This window comes from Amblyomma maculatum, chromosome 2, assembly GCF_055883805.1.
Source record: "Amblyomma maculatum isolate TAMU_Amacu chromosome 2, ASM5588380v1, whole genome shotgun sequence".
In the NCBI taxonomy this organism is placed as follows: Eukaryota; Metazoa; Arthropoda; class Arachnida; order Ixodida; family Ixodidae; genus Amblyomma; species Amblyomma maculatum.
Window position 1 is genome coordinate 135,573,586 of NC_139345.1, and position 12,566 is coordinate 135,586,151.

Here is a 12,566-nt window from a genome sequence, read left to right on the forward strand (position 1 = left end):
TGTTAGCTAAAATTTGCCCCAGCAGAAGTATAACATGGGCTGGTTCATGTTTGTCTAATTTTTTTTAATTTTATTTAGATGCTCTATTGAATATCTTTAAGACAAGAAGAGCTTGAGCTAGCCCGATGCGTACACGAAAGGCGGTATAGCTATTGCAAAATATTTTCAGGCTGTCCTGCGGAATTGACATACTTGTAAGAGCGAAACATGATCAATTTTTTTGCTATAAAGTATACGCTTAGAACTGTTATCCGAGAAGTCTGGGACAGGCGTTTATAAGAGTGTATAATATGAGTTACATAAACAAAAAGGCGCTATACAAGATAGGATACAGACATACAGGATTGGTAAACTCAGCTAAGGCCCAATTAGGGCACCAGTTAGTGGCTTTCTATTAGCAGGCCAGATTTGGCTCATCATTTTATGCAGTATAAGATCGGAAAAATTTCCGAGTGACACTTAAATCTCTCCTAAGTGTGGTAAGACGAAATACTTTCCGGAGATTTTCTTATTCATTTGGCGCTATTGTTTCCTCTTTTACTCTTGAATGACGTTTCGATGTCGTAAAGCAATGAAGAGGCCCTCTATTAAATCTTTGCAACGTTTTACACGCTTTTACACAATTTTGTCATCCATGGCTGCGTTCCGGCTGCACAATAAATCGACGTTTTTGGCTACTTTGAAGTCGATTTTACTTTTTGTGTATAAATAATTGTTTAGCATTCAAAGTCAACATACTTTACATATTTTATCAGCCACTACCTACACAAACATTCTGTTCCACTATCAATTAATTCGTTTCTCGACAATGACGGTGTCACCGTCGGCAGACGCACAAATTGTTTTCGCGCTTATGACCTTTTCAAGGCTTTCGCCTTAATATATGTTGCCTTTGCAACCATAACCTCTAAGTAACTCCCATATGGGTGGCAGGCAGGCACTGCTGCTTTCCAGTTCTGCCACAGACAAAGCGGCGTAAAGCGTCTTTGTTCGGGGAGCGGCATTTAGGTTAACCCTTCTTCATTCTGTTTAAGGACCACATTTGTTTTATATCTGCCCCAAAGTGACACGCAAAGCACCGCCACTGGCATCATATGGCCGTTCCCTTTCTACAGCCTTACCCACCCAAGATGTTTGTTCCTAGGATCGCCTTTGCGGGGCATATACCCTAAAGTATTTCGCAATGGGCCAATTCGGGCAGGAAGCAGCCAGCACAGTATGCCAGCCCCACCACAGCCCAAGCGGAACCAACTGAGGTTTGGCGCAGGCAGCCCGAGTGGGATAGCCTAGGTTTGGTCGCACAAAATCCATATTTCCATCGCAAGCCTTGCTCGAGCCTATTGAGTTTTGTGCAAGCAGCCTGACGTGGTCTGGCCGTGGCTTCTTTCTTCATAAAATCCACATTTGTTTGCATCCGTACAAAACCTCCCCTAAAGACACCCTCAAGGGTTTGATGCCGGAATGTGCGCTTAGTTCGCCCTTGTAACCAGAATATGAAAGCCGAGTGGCAGAGGGGCAAAATCAAATTAAGCTTGTCCCAGGGGCGGCACATTTTAAGATAATTAGCTGTAGTCTTAGTTAAAAGTCCTGAAACCAAAGGATTACCATGTCTACCGCAAAATGCAGCCATCGCGGCTCCATTAAATAAAAAGGGCCGTGAAATGCTATGCGACACTTCTAAAAAATCATTTCCTTACTATTTAAATTATCTTTGATTTTAATGACGGCGTGATGGCTCCATTTTCTGGCCCAGACGAAAATATATTGCCTTCACGACTTTCGAACAAGGTTGCACCTAAAAATTGCCCGTACACCCGGATTAAAGGGCGTCAATATAAGTTATGGACATTGCGTAAAGAAAGTAGCTGTCCTTGCGCACCGACGTAAATCTGCCGTTGCTACGCGCTTCTATTAAAACAAATATATCAGTAATAAAGTTCGTGATGAAATGCTGTGTTGAAAAATCGAAATTACAAAGCACCAAATCTTTAGGCAAAGGAGCGTATGAAGAGCAGCTGAATTAAGGACCTTAAGAGTTACTGGATGTTAGGCGCAAGCATGTTGGTGCCCTTTTCGAAGAGCTAACATAAGTATATGCATTCCGAACTTAGCGAAGAAAAATAAATAAACAGTGTATTAAGTCAGAGGATAGTATTTCTGAACAATCCTCGCGAAAGTTTCATGATAATAACCTATTTGACATCAATAAAGACGGTTACTGTCCACATTAATGTCTTCTTTCATTTCTTGAACGTTTAGCTGAAAGATTTAAGCAAATGTATTATATGCACAGAATATATTTTCTGCTAAAAGAGGTAGGCAAAGCTTTTACCCCTCTAAACTTAGTAACCAAAGCAAAAACGTTTGCATGTTTTGCTCGATCCGCCTCGTTTCGTTTCCGTGCGGCAGCCGCTCGGCGAGCTATTTCAGTTGAATGATCTGTTTTGGCCTGTGTGAACGCAGAAAATTCACGAGAAGTTTCACCTGGATACTCCAAGATGACTGCTGCCGTCCAATTATTGAGCGCTGTTGCGATCCATTGGCACAGGCTAAACAACGAAGGAGGCTTTATAGCTACACATATCAAGAGAGCGGTTATATCGGTTTCGGTGGTGGCGCGCAGCGGATGAGTGACGTTACAGCTGCCACGTGAATTCCTTCGTTTCAAAGTCAAAGACGCGCACACGACACGCACGGCAAAAAAGTTGCAGTGAAGGCAGTATTACAGCTATCGCTTTTAATATTTCACCTACTGTTCATTCATTCCACTGCACACAAACAATATATCCTCTCGCAAAAATATGAATTAGGGCACAATTATTTAGCTGCCGATAAAAATTTTAATGTCCTGACACAGATTTCATCTTATCTGGGTGGCTAGCGGCAACAACCAGAAGTTCAGTAGAGGGGAGGGGGGGGGGGGGGCTGGGAGATATATCTGGGATGATGAGGGGGCTGGGGTGATGAGCTGGGATATATATCTAATGATATAGTGAATTTTCGTTGTTCTTCTCGAAATTAGGTTCTTTTCGGTGACTTGAAGACGTTTCAAATTGCACCACAGGCGCGCCCCGTCCAAGACGATGATCAGAGACGATTAAATATGGATAACGACACTTGAGATTTACAAAGAGAATAACTTAAGTTTATATACAAAACTTAGCAATATTTACAGCAAGGTTAGGCAAAAGATACATGGATCTGGCTAGCTCTGCCTAGCCGAAGATGTACACATCAAGCCATAGCTAACAACATCCGACTGGTCTCTCGGGCTTGGTTTTAAGCTCTCCGTGTCCAGCCCACATTTCAGTTGCGTCCAATCGCCACGAACTTCAACATGATTGGTTCGTGACCACGTGCAACTTCAGCAGTGTGAGTGAAACCCTTTCCCCACAACGAAAGAAAGAAAAACACAAAACACAAAATGTCACATGCTGCCCACATTCCACTGTACACCTTGCCGCGTTCTCGCGTCAAGATCATCAAAGCAAATGAGCAGGGTCGTTAGCGGACCGCCGCCGTCTCGCGCCCCCGCTCTTCCTAGAACTTGCAAAGTCCGTGACCTCCGGCTTAGCGGCGGCGCGACGAAAAGACGCCCGGTCAATCGGTCCTCCTGCGGACGTACGTCTTCCCCTTTGTTCAACGTTCCCCATCACTCTTCCCCCGGCGCCGAATGTCACCTTTCTGTCTGGACGCGGCGTGTCTATGAACGGAAGTTTCAACCGCGACGGCGGTGTCGTGTCGGCTCGTATGAAAAGCATACTGCAGGTATGCACAAAGCAGCTTAACTTCCCCCTCTTGGGGACTCGATCGCCTGCCAGCCGCCCGGTGACACTCGTCACTCTAATGGCTTTCCCTGCTTTATCCGGTGATTCGCGGCGCCTTCTCGTTTGCATGCAGCTAGCACCAATTCATGCTACAAGCAAACCTACCACGAGGTACTGAGTACATAGCCGCTAATCCGGGGGTGCCTAGCGATACCTTACAGATATAAAAACAGAAACCAGGTAAAGTCGACAGCACTGCTGCTTAAAATACTACTATTTTGATTACTGGTGCGAGATTATGCACATAGAGACATATGCGCAGTATGCAACGGAAAAAAAGACTACGTGGCCGTATTGCGATAATTACGTGAACCGCACTGCAAATATGCATTTCATTTTCAGCAACGTCGTACAAAAACGTTTCAGATCCCTATAGTGAGAAATAGTTTGAAAAAACTTACGAAATGTTTCTACAAAAATGTGCGGCTTAAGACGCGCAGGACCTTTTACCATGTAGGACGATCTAATCGCGAAACGTTTGAGTCTGGACAGAAGCATCCACGTATAAATGCAGAAATAACGAACCTTCATTTATATTTTATATGCCACTTTAAACGTGTCTCAAAGCTTCTTGTGAGCAGCACCGAACATGCGCTGTTGATCCATATAGTTGTCATTATAATGCTTCCATTAAAAAGAAAAATAACGCACTGCATGACTTTAAAGTCAACCTTAGTTGACATCGTTCTTAATAAACATAAAAGAAAACTCGTCAGGTTTGCAATGTGAGTGCATAAATTCAACTTTAACATTTGAGTGAAATCAGACAATGCACATATGAGATCAAACTAGATGTCAGGTGACGCTTGTTTTCAAAAGCCAGTTGAGTTTTTCCGACACTGTGAAGCCGTGCAGCTTTCTACGCAGTACAAATTTGCAACATAAGTTTTATAGTTTTCTGTAAGCATTTTGCGTGGCCTGAAATATTTATTCTGTGTTTTCCACTACAGAAGCATACAATATAAACCTCTACGACACCATCACAATTATATTGATTGTTACTTAAAAGTTCTGAAAAAATGAGGACAATATGTTAAAAGCTATTAGCCATAAAATATGCAAAAAGTTTTGTTGATTGTTTTCATAGAATTTGGAGTGATAGCAGCTAACTCAACGGCATGACGTGGCATTTCATTTTAGTTGCGGTGAATTTCTCCCCTGCTAGATTAATGCATGATCTACGTAGAAGACATCACAGTAAACACCTACCTGTATTTGTGCAACCACCGCTTCGACGCCAATAACTCTGGCACTGGCGTGCTTTTAAGTAGTGGTGTTAGGGCATAGCCTCTTGTCTTTCCACGTCCCGTCATGCGCTACGAAGCGGCCGTTCATGAGGGTTATCTATTACTCTTGGCTGCGAGAGCCGTTCTGTGAGACGCGCCAGACTATAGGCGTTCGATACGGTGGAGCAGTTTTCTGCAGTGAGGAACTCGCATCGCAATACTACCTTTTCATGATCCGCGCTTTGACATGTTTGGCGATCTGCGCATGCCATTCTTTTCATGCGATGCGCGCGCCTTATTACGGAGAAGCACTGTCCTCATTCATTAATGGCGCCAAACCTCTAGTTTTGTCGCTCCACACGAAGTGGCGTTTGAAACTAGATCACCCAACCAGCCACTCGGGCTACCTAACGCTTGGTGTAAAAGATGGCCCGAAATCGCCACGAGGCGCATTCAGTTTGAATTTTAAGCATGGCGCAGCCGCAAGGAGCAGGACGAGCACTAGAAAACTATTTTCTTTGGTGGCGCTTGCCACAAGCGTTGGTATAATTGTGACACATATTATCATCGAGTGTTCTGAAGGACGTTTGTTTAAGCTTAAGGCACGTTTGTTTATGGGCCCACGAGTGTAATTCCGGGTTTATGAACGCTGCAGAACGATACCTTCGCATTGCAGGGCATTTTGCGGCGACTGCAGCTGCGTATAAAGTACTTCTTTGCTATCAGCAAATTTGTACATTCATTCATTTATTGCATCCTTAACGGCCCTTTTTGGGCATTAGATAAGCAGGATGAGGGGGAGAACAGTTTAAATACAAAGTGAAGAGAATGATGCAATGTTACCACAAACAAATACATTCCACAAAAATAACAAAAAATAGAATACATGTGAAATGTTACATTCAGTTGTAATCAATACATAGTAATATCACGGTAATATCATAGTGATATCATGAAATACATAGTTATAATCAATACATAGGCCATAGGAGGCAGGAGCAAGAAGAAAAATAAAATGGTACGAGTCAAAGCACTGGAATAATCTTTCATTTTTTGTAATGTTCGATTAGTGCATCGCTGAATTTTGCAGCGTCACACTCGTTTACAATGTAGTATGGTAGTTGGTTCCAATATTGTATTGCTGTAGGTATAAATATTTTATTGAAGACTGTTGTAGAACCACGTAAACGCTGAACACTCAAGGAATTAAAGAGACGACTCGATGTTCTGGTCGAAGGTGGAAGTAATGAGACACGTAGGTCAGGGAAGTTGTGACATAATTTATGTAAGAGGCAGAGATGTGAGACTTTTCAACAGTTCTCAAGTGGTAGCAGGTTGAGTGTTGATTCAAAAACGGTGATACTGTAGTTTCTATCATAATTTGAGTGGATATAACGTGCTGCATGGTTCTGAATAGCTTCTAGGGTGTTAATTAAGTACGCTTGATGAGGGCTCCATATCGAAGATGCATATTTAAGTTTGGTACGTATGAACGTTTCATATGCTAATTTAAGGACAGAAGGAGCGGCCAAGTATAATGACCTTTTGATGAAGTCGAGTGATTTGGATACATAGGCTGCTAATTTTAAGTTGAGTTCGGACCAGATTAAATTTCTGGAAATTGTGACTTCGAGGTATTGGTTGCATTGGACTTGCGTTAGGGTGTTTGGAAGCAACGAATAAGTTCAAGTGAGGTTTGAATTTTTGCGGCATACTTGCATGTATTGGAATTTTGAAATGTTTAGCTGCATAAGCCGATCAAATAATCATCGTTCAATTATGTCCAAGTCGTTCTGGAGTGATCATTGATCATGGTTAGAAGCTATGCGGCGATAAAGAATGCAATCACCTACAAAGAGGTGAATATTGCACGAAATACCAGAGGGAAGATCATTAATGAAGATAAGAAAAAGGAAAGGGACAAGGACTTATCCTTGCGGTACACAAGAGAGTACTTTAGTAGGACTTGAAGGATGACTGTCGATTACTGTATTCTGAGAACGATCTATTAGAAAACCGTGTATCCTTGCTAAAATTATAGGGTCAATGGACAGACCAGAAAGTTTAACCATACGACGATGGTGGGGTACGTGATCGAAAGCCTTAGAAAAGTCTAAGAAATGATGTCAGTTTGTAAGGAAGAGTCCAGATTTAAGTGAAGATCAGTTGTTAATTCAAAAAGCTGCGTTTCGCAGGAGAGACCGGGGTGGAAACCATGCTGCTTCATGCAATAGAAAGAGTTATGATCTAGATGCTATGCGACTTGGGAAAAATTTACGTGTTCCAGAAGTTTGCAGGAATTGCATCTCAGGGAAATGGGGCGATAATTGCATGGGTCTGCTCGGGTAACAGCCTTGAACACGGGCACACTTTTTCCAATCCTTAGGTAGTTCACACTTTGATACAGACTGTTCAAATATTACTTTCAGGAATTGACTGGAAATGTCTTTAGTACATTAGGGCAATTTCGCAGGTATTCCATCAGGCCCAGGTGCATTCAATGTTTTAAGATTGTCAGTTATTTTTATAATACCATCTGCTGTAAAGCAAATTGGAGTCATCTGTGAAAATTTTGAATCCGGAAATTATGCATGTCCAAGGGGGGGGGGGGCGAGGGGGGTCGTGGGGGAAAACTGATGAAGAATACGAATTCATGATGCCTGAATGGTGTTCAGTGGGAACAGATGATCCGTCTTGGTGCAAGTTCAAAGAGAATGCAAGTTCAAAAATACACTGTGAAGCTCGTCAACAAAAGAACGATCGCAACCAGGCGCGCAGTAGTCATTATTACTGCTAGCTAGAAGTAATAATGACTGTAATTGACGGCAGGAATATTCGGACACACATTATTTCGTGGCTGCAATTAATTTTGAGAGGAAATGAGGGTACACTAGATTTTACAAAAGCAACCACAACACTTCCCCTGCGCCCCTCCTTGTCAACCTATGAATGGCGAAAACATTGTCATCATAAAGTAGCTCGCGGTTTTCGATGTCAGAACTTAGCCATGATTGCGTAAAAATGGCGATGTAAGTGTTGTTATCACTTTGGGTAAACAACTGCGGATGTTTGCAAGCATAACTGCCATGGTGTTATCAGAAGTCTTTTTATTCCAAACTGTTGAGTAGAGAGGACGAGGAGAAAGCGCAGGCCTAGCTGCCGGCGATTGCCGCTATAGCTTGTTCTCTAAAACGGAATCTGATTCGGCATCATAAAAATACCGGTTTTCGTCCATGAGAAGTTTATCGAAGCGGATCTTGTACTTGCCACCATGTTCTGGGCAAAAGCGTACAGCTTCTAACGGGCTAACCGGACACGTGCTGATTAGTCTTATCGAATTGAGTTGTCTGAATTTTTTAGCTTTTGGGTAGAGGAAAATAGTTTTGCTTATTTTTAAAGTTAGCAGATTAGGCAATAATACGGCGGTTTTTCGGGGTTTCAAAAGGCCCTCTCTGTGAGCGCGTTCATGCGCGCTCTCAATGATAGTTATGTCTATTTCCTTTGAGCAGACAGATTACATACAATTCAGGTTGTGTCCAAGTAGAACGAGAGGAAGAAGATGGTTTGCACGGTATGAAGAAGAAACATTTCACTCCAAAGAGCCGAGCACAAGGCCGGGGAAATCTTGTACCCCTTGAAATGCCGGTGGGTACCCGGCGGCACCAGGGATCGAACCTGGTACCTCCCGAACACGAGGCGGATTCTCTACCACAAGGCAACGCTTCGGTAGCTATGACCCTTTTCCCAAGCATTTAACCCCAAAGAGCCGAGCACCAGGCCGGGGGAAAGCTTGTAATCATTGAAAAGCCGGTGGGTACCTGGCGGCACCGGAGATCGAACCTGGTAGCTCCCGACCACGAGGCGGATGAAAACAAGGGCTGCATAATGGGCTTTTGCCGCGCGAGGCGGACTTTTTGTTGTCCGATGGCGGAACGGATCACTGCCACATCGGAGCAACGAAGATAAGTCCACTTGTCGAAACGTTGGCTCATCTGCGAACTGAGGCGTACCCCATTTACCATTCTTCAGTTCTTCATAGGTTGTGTCCAAGGTATACGTACTATGGTAGCGAAGGTACAAACATGGCGGCTCATGGGACTCCAGCGTCCAATGAAAACTGGGGGACCACGACATTGAATGACGTCAAGCATACGTTTACTTTGGCGCCAATTATAAACATGTCTTTTTATGAAACCGCCGCATGGCATTTACGAGCCTGCATGTTTTGAAGGTTGTTGCCTTTCAATGCGCGCCAACGTTTGCCATATGAAAGGACTTGTTTCTGTTGTTTACATCCATGTTGATAAGCAGTTTTTTCAGCACAATAAAAGTGGTTTGCAAAAGTGGAGGCATAGAAAGGCAGCAACACTTCCAAACATAAACCAAGGACGCAAATTTATAATGCAAATGTTGTTGCAAATCATCCAGATATTTTGGTCATGTACTTTTTCCCCCAGTAGAGCAAGGTGTGGTCCAGAAACAGTGGTGCAACCGGACAGCCGTGCCCAGTTCCTTGCCCATTTCGTAGCATAGTGTACCAAGTGTACAATTATGGACTTCACAACCAAGCAAATACAGCAATAATGTTAAAAACTAAAAAAATGACTGTCGCAGACAGCACGAAAAGTAGTGCTGTTTAAGCAGGGTAATCCGTTAAATGATCACAGCCGAAGCATGACAAATGCTTGTTTCCAGAGTGCTCGCCAAGGTACACGCTACAACATAAAAGCGGCACTTCTCACAAGAAGATCACGCTTGCCAGTCAGTGTCTCAGCGACACAAATGTGCGCCCTTTTGCGTTTTTACGCAATAATTTGTTGATCCCCCAACCCTAACGCCTTCCGCTCTCTCACTGCCCAGCTGCACCCCTGTGACCGCTTCACCCTGTGCGGTCCGCACCCCCCTTCGCGACGCCACTGCTTTGCATTCACTGCTAGGCGAGCTTGACTAATTTCAGTCATGGCTCTGCTTCTAGGTTTAGAAGGGGGGGGGGGGGGGGGGGTAACCGGGGTTGGCCTGGTTGTCTGACGAAGAGTACCGTAGCGGCAGTAGGAATCAACGGAGGTCGATGTGTTGGCTGAGAGAAAGATATGACGCATAGAGGCAACATATAGAGAACAAGTGTCGTAAAACATCACCAGATATCAAACATGTACAGAAAACAAGGCTATGACGGCTGCAATTGAAAGAAAAAGTACATGAATATAGGCACATCAAAATACACGTGGAACATATAGCACTGGGACGACTCTTCATATTTAAATTATTCAGCTGAAAGAATATAGAAGATTTCAAGGCAATGGTCCAGACAGCTTTAGCATCAACAAACGTGCTTAATATAGAAGCAATAAAGCATACAATGAATCTGTGTACAACCTCCAGACATGCTTCTTATCAGCAGCCAGAATTTGAAACAATTACGATCAACCTGAAGAACACATAAAATACAGCTTATAGTAAGGTTGGCGGACGTAGCAGGCTATACCTAAACGGGCAATGTCTCTATAAAAGCTTCCAGCTTTGCAAGGAAGTTTCAGCTTTGCAAGATGCAAGATTAAAACCTTTATGGACACAGGAAAGGAAATCCCGCCGTTGAAGTAATAAATACTCAGTACATGTAGGAAGGGGGGGGGGGAGGGGGAACAACTTTTGAGACCTTTTAGCACTTGCTTTTACAGGCCTTCCTGTTAACTTATGCACAACATAGGAATACATGGTGAGTACTGCCGGCTACTAAATATTCTCGAAAACATGAAGCCTAGTTCGCACGAAATTCTTCAGCTATGTTAACAGGCGAGAGCCATCCGAAAAATTTGTTGTGGTTTGACTCTGGTTAAGCCTAGTTGAATTGCGATAGCACCGGCGGAAGCTTCTTTTTCCTGCTACATTATTTCTCTATCACGCCCTATCAGCGTAAGGCCTACATAATTGGGGACACTTAAGTTATTTATATGAGGGTATGACATGAGAGCGTGAGCTACCAGCCCAAATATAAATGAAAAAGGTTCAATGCTGCTGAACCGAATGAGGAGTGAAAGTTTAGCGGCCGGAGACCGAGCGTTCGTCTTCTTCTTCGCGGCTATTCAAAGTCAAACATGGGCCTTCCCGGAACGACGCTACGGGTCGAAATCTGCGCCGTATTCCTATCGCAATAAAAAGCTATGAAGCTAGAAGCAGATGACACTGATAAGAACTCCCTCACGGGTGAAAGTAAGGTGGGAAGTGATGTAGTAAGACACCGACGGTTGAGTCCCCGCTGCCGCAATGTGCCACAGAGCCTCGCTTCCTCACATAGGCGATAGCGTGGCGATATTTTTTAAGAACTTTTAAGAATGCTTTAATAAAATACCTTACCTTATTCACAAGCAAAGTTATTAAAATAGCTATTTTTTGATGGTGGTTTGTATATTTTAATTCGTAGTAATATAATTTCTTAATTTCAATGTTTGGAACCCCGACATGTGGCTAGGTTGTGGTACCGCTAAACCGCTTTCGGGCCCAACCTTGGCCACCCCTCTTCTTTCGCCATCTTGTGCCCATGCTTCGTCACTGGCATCAGGAATTTTAAATAACCCCAGGTTAGATCGGTGAAGACGGCTTTCCGCGTCATTTTCTACTTTTTCTAATGCGTCTACACGCAAAAAAGGCTACCGACATGGTTCTCAATGTTTGTCTGAGCTGAACGGTAAATGTAAGTTCTGAGAGTACAAAATTTCGGGCGCCTTCAATTTGGGCTGTCGCATTAGCAATTGATTCAAGTGACACACCTGCGCTGTTTTCGTCAGGTCCGGGATTGAGTTCGTTGTCACTAGATACGAGAAGCCGTACAGAACACGCGTTGAGCGAGGTCCAGAATACTTAGCATGTTAAAAGACGGCAGAAATCCCTCGGGTCTGGGGGGCACGACACCGGGAAGAAGAACGGATCACTAGTGGAAGCGCAAGCAGCGTGTGGAAGGTAACTGACCTGAATTGAAAAGGGCATGTTCGTGACCGTATCCTCAGCGGCGTCGTGCCCCAACTGGTTCCAAGGTGTCGGTGGCTTTTCTTGTCTTCAAGTAACGCTTCCTTCGCAGAACGCGGAGTTAGCTTGCCAGACAAATGATTGGTAGAGTGCTGATAATAGTGCGCGGGAAGTGGCTTCAGCTTCAGGATAATTATTTGCCCGTAGGCTCCGCGCAGATCTGCTGCGGTGGCCAACCGGGAAATTGTTGACGCTGCCGTTGAACTTCAACGTGATGCTCCATAGGGTAGCCTGCATTGAAAAGGGCATGTTCGTGACCATATCCTTTGCGGCGTCGTGCATCCACAAATTATGCTCTTCCTGCCATAGCCTAATCTGCTGTTGCAGTTCAGAATGCAAGAGCAGATCGTGCACTTTGCTACATCCCTATCGGCTGAGAACCTGGTGGGGCAACCAGAGGTTGTTCTTGCCGACACTTTGTTGTCAAATAAGCGGATGAATCTAACTGGCCGCTGAAGTTGAACTGAATGCGTGAACCCTTTTCAGGTAA

General features: G+C 44.0%; 1 long non-coding RNA gene across 1 annotated transcript in view; it reads right to left on the reverse strand.

Annotated features, from left to right (window-relative positions):
* The window catches only part of LOC146199943 (uncharacterized), a 49,946-nt gene extending 45,600 nt beyond the window's left edge, over window positions 1-4,346 (reverse strand). The window contains exon 1 of the long non-coding RNA XR_014704782.1: window positions 4,229-4,346. This is a non-coding gene — a long non-coding RNA (uncharacterized LOC146199943). The remainder of the gene's footprint in view (window positions 1-4,228) is intronic.
* Between the last annotated feature and the right edge of the window lie 8,220 nt (window positions 4,347-12,566).